This window comes from Pinus tabuliformis, chromosome 5_2 (assembly GCF_031772625.1).
Source record: "Pinus tabuliformis cultivar Carrire ecotype Pingquan chromosome 5_2, CPIR1, whole genome shotgun sequence".
NCBI classification, from domain to species: domain Eukaryota; kingdom Viridiplantae; phylum Streptophyta; class Pinopsida; order Pinales; family Pinaceae; genus Pinus; species Pinus tabuliformis.
This window is the reverse complement of record NC_142306.1, coordinates 476,207,117-476,219,318: the sequence shown is the minus strand read 5'-3', so window position 1 is coordinate 476,219,318 and position 12,202 is coordinate 476,207,117. Positions and strand designations below refer to the sequence as shown.

General features: G+C 34.4%; 1 pseudogene; it reads left to right on the top strand.

Annotated features, from left to right (window-relative positions):
• Positions 1–7,336, top strand: part of LOC149159720 (endoplasmic reticulum chaperone BiP-like) — an 87,665-nt pseudogene extending 80,329 nt beyond the window's left edge.
• The last annotated feature ends 4,866 nt before the right edge of the window (positions 7,337–12,202 follow it).

Genomic DNA, 12,202 nt, shown 5'->3' with positions numbered 1-12,202 from the left:
TTTTTCTACTCGTGACATGGTTGCCAATTGTATTTTAATTCTTCATGCAACTTCAATTGTTGATTTCCTCTATCCTCCAAAGGGTCTTTGATAAAACGGAGTTTTCGGGGTTGCTTTGATCATCAAGGTTCAAGTGTGTTCTCCGTTCCTTTCGATCTTCCTTTATTTGTTCTCCTTGCTTGATATTCCTCATGCATTATGGCCATGTTATTTCTGGAATACTTGTATCTGCAAATCACTCATGAAAAGCAACCATCATCCTAAAAATATCATATTCTACCATGTTTCATGCATATTTATTTTTCATGCATTTCTGGTGCACTTAAGAGGAACAAAAGTGGCTTCAGGGTGCATGGTTGCACTTTGAAAGGTTGAAGGGATGAAGACAAGAGACTTTGAGACTTTGGCATGGACTGATGCGCTCAAAGGAAGAAGGCAATCAAGGCAGGGTGCGTGGCGCAAGTTCGAAGGAAGAAGGAGAAACCTTAGAGCTTCCCAAGGCAAAGATTGAGGGTAGATGATGCACTAAGGATGAAGGATGAAGGTTTCAGGGGTTTGGGGTTCTCTCATGCACTCAAGAGGCCCAAGAGGGTGCAAGGCACACTCTTGAAGGCTGAAGGTTGAGGTTTCGTTCCTTCTAAGTGCACTCATGCGATCAAAGAGTCTAAGAGGGTGCATGGCGCATCAGGGACAATGGAAGGGCGGAGCTTAAGGCATGTAGGTCTCACTTATGCACTCAATGAGGGTGTGCTTCTTCGAGTCGAAGGAGTTCACTCAAGGAAGACTTGGTCCTTTGAGGGGTGAAGTTCAGAGTAAGGAAGGGGAAACAGGGTTGAGGAGTGCACCTAGTGCTCATAGAAGATGCATGGCGCACTTTCAAACAATGAAGGATTCTTCATCAAGTCTTTAGAGTACACCCATGTGCTCTTGGCCTTAATGAATTCACTTTGAACTGAAAATTTGTCTCAGTCTAAGATATGGGATGAGGGGTGAATAGGATGAGTCTGGACATAGAACCATGTACGACACAAACCAAATCATCAAGAGAACTTAGAAAAACATGAAAAAGGGTAAATATTCATTGAAACGCCACTTTACACCCATTACCCAACTGCAACAATCGAAGTGTGTGTGATTGCGACCCAAAAATGTCGTTTTATGACAACAAAGATGCTATGACCACAAAATGCACTAAATGATGTTCTTATCAATGCAAGGAAACTTGAGACCATTCAAATACACTTGAATAACATAGAAAAACATTAAATAACACTTGAATATGAAAGTGTCTCTAGATTTGACAATGATAGTAGGCTCTAACATTTGAATGTAGTGAAATTTTGGATAGTGTTGTAGCAGCGACAACACTTGGTGACACACTGGGCGAACTTTTAGCTTCTTTATCTAGGAATATCTTTCATTTATGGGTTATAAATTTGGGAATTATTGATTCCTTCGATCTACCCTTTTCAACCTAGTTTTATACCTATCATCTACACTTTTCTCTACTTGCTCGAAACACATACCAAAGATACATTATATCACAATTGTTTCAGTACAGGAAAGGGTAACGTGCACAATGATTTTATGGAATTCATAGTATGATTTTTCATCTCCAGTGTTTCTTCGCTGCTAGCAAGCTTGGACAATACCCCGACAAAGTCACTTTAGGAGCACAAATGTTGCTTCACGGCCATCGAGCCTGGATAGTACCCCGATGAAGTCACTTGCTTCACCTCTCTGTGCAAGAAGCCTTCCTCTTATTTCACCCTTTATTTAATTTTTTAATAGAAATATACAATGGAACTTATTATTTTCAACACACAAAAGAGGGATACCAACTTATTGAGAGCAGGGGAGGTTTTTGTTTCAGAGAAGTATTTTAATACCTCATATTTTTGCTTTCTGACTTTAGATTTTCCCATTATCCCTTCTCTACTATATTGGACAAGCGTTAACACACATTTAGATTTACACCAAGTTAGGAAGTTTGGAGACCAACATAGGCATGGATATAATAGGTTCCCTCAAGGTTCTTCTATTGGAAGAATCATATTTAACATATGGACTTAGCTCAACCTATGGAATTTTCCCAAACAAAGAAGGAGAATAATAGAAAGCCAAGTGTTTTTATTGTCACACTTCTATTTTATTGCACTACAAATCCTTTTGAGCCATTCACTTTACACAAGGGTCTTATCTATGTATATTAACCAACCAACAAGATGTGGCAAGACACAAGTTACATGCATTCAAAAAAAGAAAGAAAAAAAATTGTACAGGAAGTGCAACTAGTCACTACGAATGAAAGTACTGCTTTAAATCTCAGCCATTTATGAGAAGCCATTAAATACTCCCATCTAATGATTCAGCTTGAGGGAATTTTGGTCGAATTTTCATAAATAACAAATGGTTCAATCTACAAAGGTTGGAACTTTGTGTGTTTCCCCTTTTCTTCGTGGGATTTATCCCACTTCAGGACTAGGTCACCCACACTAAAGCTATTTTCCATTGTGGACTTGTTATCAAACCAACACTTCTCATGGTTCTAATGTATGGAAAATCATTCTTTGGCCTTACACCTTTCTTCCTCAAGTTTAAGTAGTGTATCTATCCTACTTTGAATCAAGAGGCAAGGTTTACCTTGTGACACTTGAGAGAGTTTCAAGGCTGTAAGATATAGGTTCGAAGCAAATATAGCTTCTTTACCAGAAACAAGGAAGTAGGGTGAGGTTCTCAGGGAAGGTTTTGGGGTAACACAATTAGCCTCAAGAGCATTGGTAAAATCTTTATGCTAGTTCCTTTGTCCAAAGAAGACAGTTTTATTGATTATAAGTATAAGATTCTTATTCGTGGATTTAGGAAAACCATTTCCCTGCGGATAATAATTAGATGCATGCTTCAATATAATTCCACTTTCTAATGAAAATTTATAAAGTTTTAACGATGAAAAATGTGTCACATTATTAAAGACAAGTGACATAGGAATGCCAAACTTGGTCATAATATTATGTTGCAAGAAATGGATGACCTCCTAGTCATTTACTTGTCTAAGAGGAACTTCTTTTGACCACTAAGTGAATTCATATATCATCGTTAAGATATATCAGTTTTGCATTGATGAATGAGGAAAATTTCTCCAATCACATCAAAGCCCCACTATTGGATTGTTTCTTCAACTTCTACTCGTAGCAGTGGTGCGGTTGACCTTTGATCACGACCGACACATCAATGACATGCTTCAAACTTGTGGACATAGGCATGAGGATCCTTAAATAGAGTCGGCCAGTAATAACCATCTCGCATAACCTTATGCGTTGTGCTGTCACACGCATAGTGGCCACCTGTTGGTCCATCATGTAAATCTTCCAAGATCTTATCTGTAACTTGCAGCGCAAGGCACCTTAGGACGACACCATTGTGGTGCTTCTGAAAAAGAACTCCATGAATCAATTGGTAAGATAAATGTTTTAAATGATTTCCCTTTTATTCTTGTTCAATAAGTGTGAGGGAAGGTGTCGTGCTCGAGAAAGATCCGCATATGAATGCATTCTAGAAGTGGAATGAGGAATATTTCAATATTTTACATTTTAATCTTCTGCTCCCATCCTGTAGAGCCTCCAAAATATATTCAAAACATCATCCACTTTCACCTTTATCGCCATCATTTCACTCACATGTCGCAACTCCATAGCCATATAATCTTTCATTAGCCTCCACTTTCATAATTATATGGGTTACCTTTTTGTTTTCCAAAAGCTAACGATTTCTAGTATTATAAGTGAATTAAATGGTTAAAACTTATAAAAATGACATATACTTGCTAATACTTAAAAGTGGCTTGAGTTTCATGACATGTGTAGGTCATTTGGAAGCTTCCAAGGCACCCTTATGTGGCCTCCAATGCTCAAATTCGAATTCCCTTCAAGATATGGAAGAAGGTTTAGATAAAGGTCAAAGAGGATATGTGTCTCATCATTACCTATTTGAGTTGTAACTCTATGAGATTTTCTAGGGATCTAGGGAGAGAATAATATACTTCCATTAATGAGGTAGCTTCTTATGTTTTTGTATAAAATGGAGAGCCTTATCCTTTCAAAGGCATGTGTAAATTTGGGGGAAATGCTCATGCTTTGAATATAGAATTTGGATTTGGCACCATGCTCATGAGTGATGTTCACTTTCATTTGGTTATGCTTGCATTTGGAGCCTCTCAACTTTCCATCTCTCATGCTTTTGGATTGGCCACCTACAATGTGTGATATTTATTGTTTTTTAAGATTTATTTTTTTCATAAATTAAGATTTATTTCTTTCATATCTTTTCCTGTGTGAGAGGTTAAGAGCGATTGTTTTTATTTTATTTCTACCTAGAGGTTAAGAGCGATTGTTTTTATTTGCTTTCCTACATAGAAGTTAAGAGCAATTGTTTTTATTTTCTTTCATATCTTCTCCTGTTTGAGAGGTTAAGAGTGATTGTTTTTATTTGCTTTCTACCTAGAAGTTAAGAGCAATTGTTTTTATTTGCTTTCATATATTTTCGTGTGTGAGAGGTTAAGAATGATTGTTTTTGCTTTCATTTCATGTAATTTCAATTCCACGTGCTGTACTATAATTGTACTATAATTTATTTTGAGTTGATTGTTGAATTAGAATAGGTGAATTTGGTTACTCGTTGTTTGGTTTCATAGTTAGATTGATCTAAATTGGAAGTTAATTTCTAGCATATATAGTGCATGCACTCTTCGCAAGTTTTACAAAACCCTCGGGTTGACAATTAAATGATAGGTAATTAATTTTCCTCAACATTTTGGCGTCGTTGCCAAGGAAGTGTGCATAGAAACTAGCTTTAAGTCTAGAGTTCATTTTTCAATTTTTTTTTCTAGATGCATGATTAAAGCATGTAGATGCATAAATCATTTAGCTGCATATCATTTAAAAAAAAAAAAAATGATACTAACCATTTATGGATGAAAGATCTAGAATGCAGATCAAACATTCTTTGGAGCACAAAGACTACATTGAGGAATGGTATCGAAACGTGATTGCACCACAACATTCATCTGCTCTTCAAGAGATCTATGCAGCAAATCTAAAGGTTAAAATGATTTTTCATGTCCTCATGCACAATCAGGTACATTTTGCAAACTTGGATATGAACGTTCTAGAAAGTATAATCCATAAATGGCTCCATTGGAAACATTCATATACTTAAAAATAAATAAAAAATAAAAAAATATTTCAAGTAGATAAATTAGGAAAAAATAAAATCAAACTTGATTGTATTTTTTTTAAAGTTCTTGATTGCATTTTCTAAAGTTTTTAGGCTTTAAAATTTTTAGATTTTATTTATTTTTCTTAAATTTTCATTAAGATCACAAATATTTTCAATAAAAAAATCATGTTTTGATTTTAAATAATAAAAAAAATCATGTTAGATTTTCAATATAAAAAAAAAAAAAACATAAAAAATAAGAAAGAAAAAAATCTTCATGTTTTTGAATAAAGGAAATGTAAATTTTAAAATAAAAATCATCAATTCTTTTTTTAAGAGAATTGACAAATTGACAAATTGATAACTCGCTCTTGTGCGACCTAAAAAAAATATCAATGCATTAGCTTAAAAATCAAAATCCAATTTCAAAATATATATATATATATATATATATATATATATATATATATATATATATATATATATATAAATCTTGCTTCAAATTGCAACATATCTATTCCTTTTTTGGAGGAGCTGCAGAAACGACTCGTTTCTACATCGAAGCCTAATTTGATTCCACATCCATCATCAAAAACTTTGTGCTGAAGGGCTTGGCATAGACCGATTTTTAAATCCAGGTATCATAAGTCTCTAACCAAAATGATCCATATAGGTCCCTCGAGAGTGGGTTCCCTGTCTATGTAATTCTTGCACAACATTCCGAAGCACTTACTCTATTTTCTTGGAGCCCTCAACTTTCCTCCTTTATCGCCATCCATTATTTCTCAGATCAATCAGATCCTTCAACATGAACATTAGACTAAAAGGAAGCCCTTGATTATTGAACATTTTTGTCATCTTATCGAGCCCATGCATCATGGAGCTGGCAGGATTACCTCTCATAGGATAGCTTTATCGTTGTCATTAGTTGTTGTTGTGTGAATGCATTGGGCACAATTGCTGGCATCCTCCTGATAGATTAATCAGGAAGGAAAAAATTGGGGGTGCCACCTTTGTTAGATTTCTGAGGAGTATTCATTTCATGCCAAATCTCCAGATCAAGCAGTCGTTCTGGAAGAAAGCCCGAGTGTAATACTAATAGAGGAAATGCATAGCAACTTAAAAACGTCATTTTTAAAACATGATTTCTGGCCAAATGAAAACGAATTTCAAAAAAACTTAAATGTGGGTTTTCTTCAGAACAAGGTTAATTATGATACCCAGGAGTGATTTTCTCAAATTCGTAACCAATTGGGATATATTCGGGTTTCTCTGGAGCCTTATTTGGCAAATTGCGTGAGAAAAAAAAAATGTTTTTAATTAATACACAGAGACAGTTGCAGCCATTCAATTTTCTCCTACAAACCATCTGCTAAGAATACAGTCTCCCTGATCTATAGGAGGTAGATCCACCACTAGGAGAGTTGAAGCTCCACGTCTTTAAACACCATTCAAAATCTGTATACATCTGCATCTAAAAGAGACATCTCTTTGATGCGACCATCCAAGGAGATTTTTTGAAGACAAAGAAGTTCAGAAGGATATGAAACTAGTACCATACAAGATTGTGAACAAAGATGGGAAACCTTATATTCAAGTTTAGGTATGAGATGGAGACACAAAGGTATTTAGCCCTGAGGAAATCAGTGCTATGATTTTGACTAAGATGAAGGAGACTGTAGAAGCATTCCTTGGCAAGACTATAAAGGATGTTGTGGTGATTGTCCCTACTTATTTTAATGATGCACAATGCCAAGCAACAAGGGATTTTGGTGTTATTGTTGGCTTGAATGTAGCTCGTATTATCAATGAACCCATAGCTGCAAAAATAGCGTATGGCTTGGACAAGAAGGGCAGAGAGAAAAATATTGTTGTTTTTTATCTTGCCGGTGGCACGTTTGATGTTAGCATTCTAACTATTAACAACGGCGTTTTTAAGGTTTTGTCTACAAACGGTGATACCCATCTTGGAGGTGAGGACTTTGACTAAAGGACAATGGAATATTTCATCAAATTGATCAAGAAAAAACACAGAAAGGATATTAGTAAGGATAACAGAGCGTTGGGAAAATTGAGAAGGGAAGTTGAGTGTGCTAAAAGAGCCTTGAGTAGCCAACACTAGGTCAAGCCATGCTGCATGCTGGTCGCCATCATCATGGAGTAAAGGAAATTCTTTCTGATCATAGAATGAATTTGGTTCTTTAGTGTAGAAGCACTATATTTAGGTAACTTAAGAAGCACCAACGCGATTTCTTCAGCTAGTGTGGGGAATGCCTTCACCAGAAGAAAGAACGCTTCCAGTAGCTCTTGGATGCAAGATATCAAGAAAAAAATTTCAAACATGACAATGATCATTGCTGTTCTGCAAGTTGGATTCATGATCAGCAAATTTTCAAGTGTCAACAGTTCCCCTGCAGCCACCTTTCTGTGTGTAAGTTTGTTTAATGGATTTTGTCATTTTTTTTCATGTAGGCAGTCTGTTTGACAAGGCTTTTTCCAGGTTTTCATTTTGATATTGCTGGGACTGAACTGAGTTCTCTCTATTCATTTTGATGGTGATGCTTCTTTATATTCTAGTCTTTAGTAGTGTAATTACATACGAATGTTATATGTTTTGTTTTAGTTTGTACATATTTTAGTTTATACATATGTATTTTTTTTCCCCTTGGAAAGATCATAATTTTATTCATAAGACAAAATTACATGTTGTAGATGCTAAATTGCATATGCATATGAGATGTTCCTGTTTTACAGGGTACAAAAAAATTAAAAAATTACAGCTGAGCCTTTTCTTTTCTACCTTTCTTCTTTTCCACTTTTCTCCAACCTCCAGTGCTGGGAGTGGATGTTACATTTGGATTTGTGGGGTAATTTATACATATGTATTATATGTATAATGTCTATATATGTTGTTTTTTTTTTTTTTTTTTAGTTTTGTAAATATTTCATTACTTTATTATTTTTCAAGAAAATTGCCATTAAAAAACAAAATTGATGTGGAATTCAGTTCATGATTGGAGCAAAGTAAAAGAAAAAAGATCTTTTGAGATGATATATATATTTGTTTTATTTGCTAATTTTTCTAGAAGAGGCATTGATCAATTTTAACATTGGACTGGTTATTTGTTCATAACAAAAATGCATAGTTGTGTGTACTTACCTTTTGTTCATGATTTTAGCTAAAGAAACTGCGCAATTCTACAGCTGAAAAACAATTATGTACCTCTGTATTTAACTCAATGATCTATTTGTCAACAATGCTTTCTAATCAGAAAGTCATGATCAAAATTTATTGGATTTGTGTAATGATTATGTTTTCAAGCATGATGCAGGAAAGAAGAAGAACTATAAAGGCACTTTATCCGCAGGATCAATTGATGAATTTTTTATTGAGGATTGTTTTGCAGGAATCATTAAGCATTTGCAAATAATATTTCTTTATCTTTATGAAATGCTATGATTCAAACATAAATGGAGGAAATTGATTACCTGTGCATATCATCATTTTTTTATAAATTGGATTTATTATCACAATTATGAAATTGGACTAACCATTTGAAATGAAAACATGTCATGAACTTGTTAATTATGCAAATTTTTTGTATGTATCAAAAAGAAATTGATCACTTCTCTTTGAACACACTTATGTTTTATTGCAATGTTAGTGCCATGTTTGTTTTCAGGTTCCAAGACAATCGAAGAATTGAAGGAGGCCAATTTATGCATGATTGGTTTTCTACGACCAATTTCAAGAGACATAAACCAATTGAATCCATTTCTATCATCCATAAATGCCATCATTTTTCCTCTCCAAACTCACAAGCTATCCAAGCATTTTCGCTAAGCATCGTCATCACCATTTTCCTTGCAAAGAGTCGCATGTTTCCTTCACATTTTCCACTTACATTTTCCATTCACATTTTCCATAATTTCCATTCATTAACCCATTAATAGAGACATTCAACTCGCTTACATGTTGATTTGTCCTTTTGCTTTCCATTCACTTGTTTACTCTCTTGTCATTTTCCTTTCCATTAAATAAATCTTGATCCACTGCAAAAAATTTCATTCATAGTCCTTCCAAAATCATTATTTCATACTCGTGTTAGATGATGGGGGATTCATAATGCCTCCCTTCTAACAAGTCTTGGCCTATCGACATCAGCACATTATCTAGGTTCAGGGCTATAGTCCTTATTAGTACCTTGAGGCTTGTATGCATCAATGACAAGTTCTCTTGCTGACAATCATGGGTCCATACATCAATGTCCCTTAATCATTTGATCTTGCAAGGGACTCAACATCGGTTTATTGATTCACACTTTGTAAGATGTACTTAGGTACCTTGGCACTCATTGACATTAATGGCGAGTTCGCCTCTCATTGGTTAATGAAATTCATTAATGTTCGATAATCCATTGACTTCTCTTCATGCTTGACAACAACACATTCATTTGCATGACTAGAATTGTACCATCAGGTTTTGTAGCAGGTGAAGACTATATCATTTCAGCATTTTGCAGCAGATACAATAGATTTAGTAGCAGAAATAAAGAATCCACTTTCACCACCTCATCCACCATTTATGAAACCAAGAAGTAGATGAAATTCTACATTATATTCCATGATCTAGCAACAGTTACAACTTCTCTACATATGCACAGTTTGTCCACTTCCTAGGTAAGTAAAGGTATGTTCTTTTCTAGCTTTTAATCATAGAATTCCTTGAATACTAAAATTATAATTTTTGGAAAATACTTCACCATATTTCCTTTCTCATTTAAAAAAAACCGTAAACACCTTTAGTTGGGGGGAAGGACATCCATTTATTATCACATCCATATCACTTCATTCCATTTCACTTCATTTCATCCTAACATACTTGTCCTAATCATTTATGATTGCATTATGGTTCAAAAGTTATGTGATTTTCAAATAAATGCCTAAATGATGAGCATATTATATGGTTGATTTAAAGATGCATTCTTAAATATGTTCAATGAATCTTGCTGCAACAAAAAGAAACAAGGTATTGAAACACAAGAACCAATACCAATTAAGATTTGGTTGTCACACAAGAACCAACCAAACATGTTGCAATTAAATGTATGATAAGGAATAATTTGCAAAATGAAATAAAATTGTCAAATACTATCAAATGCAAAGTTTAAGGAAATATGATATAAGCCAAGCTCATTCAAAAGAAAATCATGATTAAAAAAAATGCAGTAGATTGCATGAGGACATGCAATAACGTCGGTTGGGCAGTATATAGAGCCTCCAAAATATATTCAAAATATCATCCACTTTCACCTTTATCGCCACCATTTAACTCACATTTCGCAACTCCATAGCCATATAATATTTCATTAGCCTCCATTTTCATAATTATATGGGTTACCTTTGTGTTTTCCAAAAGCTAATGATTTCTAGTATTGTAATTTAATTAAATGGTTAAAACTTAGAAAAATGACATATACTTGCTAATACTTAAAAGTGGCTTGAGTTTTATGACATGTGTAGGTCATTTGGAATCTTCCAAGGCACCCTATGTGGCCTCCAATGCTCAAATTCGAATTCCCTTCAAGATATGGAAGAAGATTTGGATAAAGGTCAAAAGGGATATGTGTCTCATCATTACCTACTTGAGTTGTAACTCTATGAGATTTTCAAGGGATATAGGGAAAGATTAATGGACCTCCATTAATGAGGTAGCTTTTTATGTTTTTGTATAAATACGAGAGCCTTCTCCTTTCAAAGGCATGTGTAAAGTTGCGGAAAACGCTCATGTTTTGAATATAGAATTTGGATTTGGAACCATGTTCATGAGTGATGTTCACTTTGATTTGATTATGCTTTCATTTGGAGCCTCTCAACTTTCCATCTCTCATGCTTTTGGATTGGCCACCTACAATGTGTGAGATTTATTGTTTTTTTAAGATTTATTGTTTGACATAAATTAAGATTTATTTCTTTCATATATTTTCCTATGTGAGAGGTTAAGAGTGATTGTTTTTATTTTCTTTCTACCTAGAGGTTAAGAGTGATTGTTTTTATTTGCTTTCCTATCTAGAAGTTAAGAGCAATTGCTTTTATTTTAATTCATATCTTCTCCTGTGTGAGAGGTTAAGAGTGATTGTTTTTAGTTGCTTTCTACCTAGAAGTTAAGAGAAATTGTTTTTATTTGCTTTCATATCTTTTCCTGTGTGAGAGGTTAGGAATGATTGATTTTTCTTTCATTTCATGAAATTTCAATTCTGTGCGTTGTACTATAATTTGTTTTTAGTTGATTGTTGAATTAGAATAGGTGAATTTGGTTTTTCATTATTTTTCTTCGTAGTTAGATTGATCTAAATTGGAAGTTAATTTCTAGCATATATAGTGCATGCACGCTTCGCAAGGTTTACAAGACCCCCAGGTTGAAAATTAAATGATAGGTAATTAATTTGTCTCAACACATCCTGAAATAGATTGTTAGAGAGTATCTCTTGCTTCAACAGCTAGATAACATAGGCCATGACCCTTTATTGTATGAACTGGTTTGAAATCCAGATCATACTCTTGAAGATAGGTCATCCAATTAGCCCTCTTCTCATCGAGCTTTTGTTGCACGAATAATGTTCTTACTACTGGATGAGGTGCAAATACAATTGTGTGAGATTTCAATATGTAGGGCCTAAAATAATTAACTGCCTTGTATATGGCATACACATGTTTATCAATGGCAGGATAATTTACATGCCCTTGTAGAATAGCACTCATAAAAGAGATAGGTCACTCATTTCCTTCACTTTATTTTTGAGGCAGCGCGACCACAATTGATGAATCTAAAGAAAACGTATAAAGCATAAAATATTTTCCATAATATAGACTGAAGAGTGTAGGTGCATCAACAATAGCCTGCTTAATATGAGCAAAAGCATCATTTTCCCATTTATCCTATTTGTACGTTGCAACTTTCTTGATCATGCCCTGTATGGGTTTGACT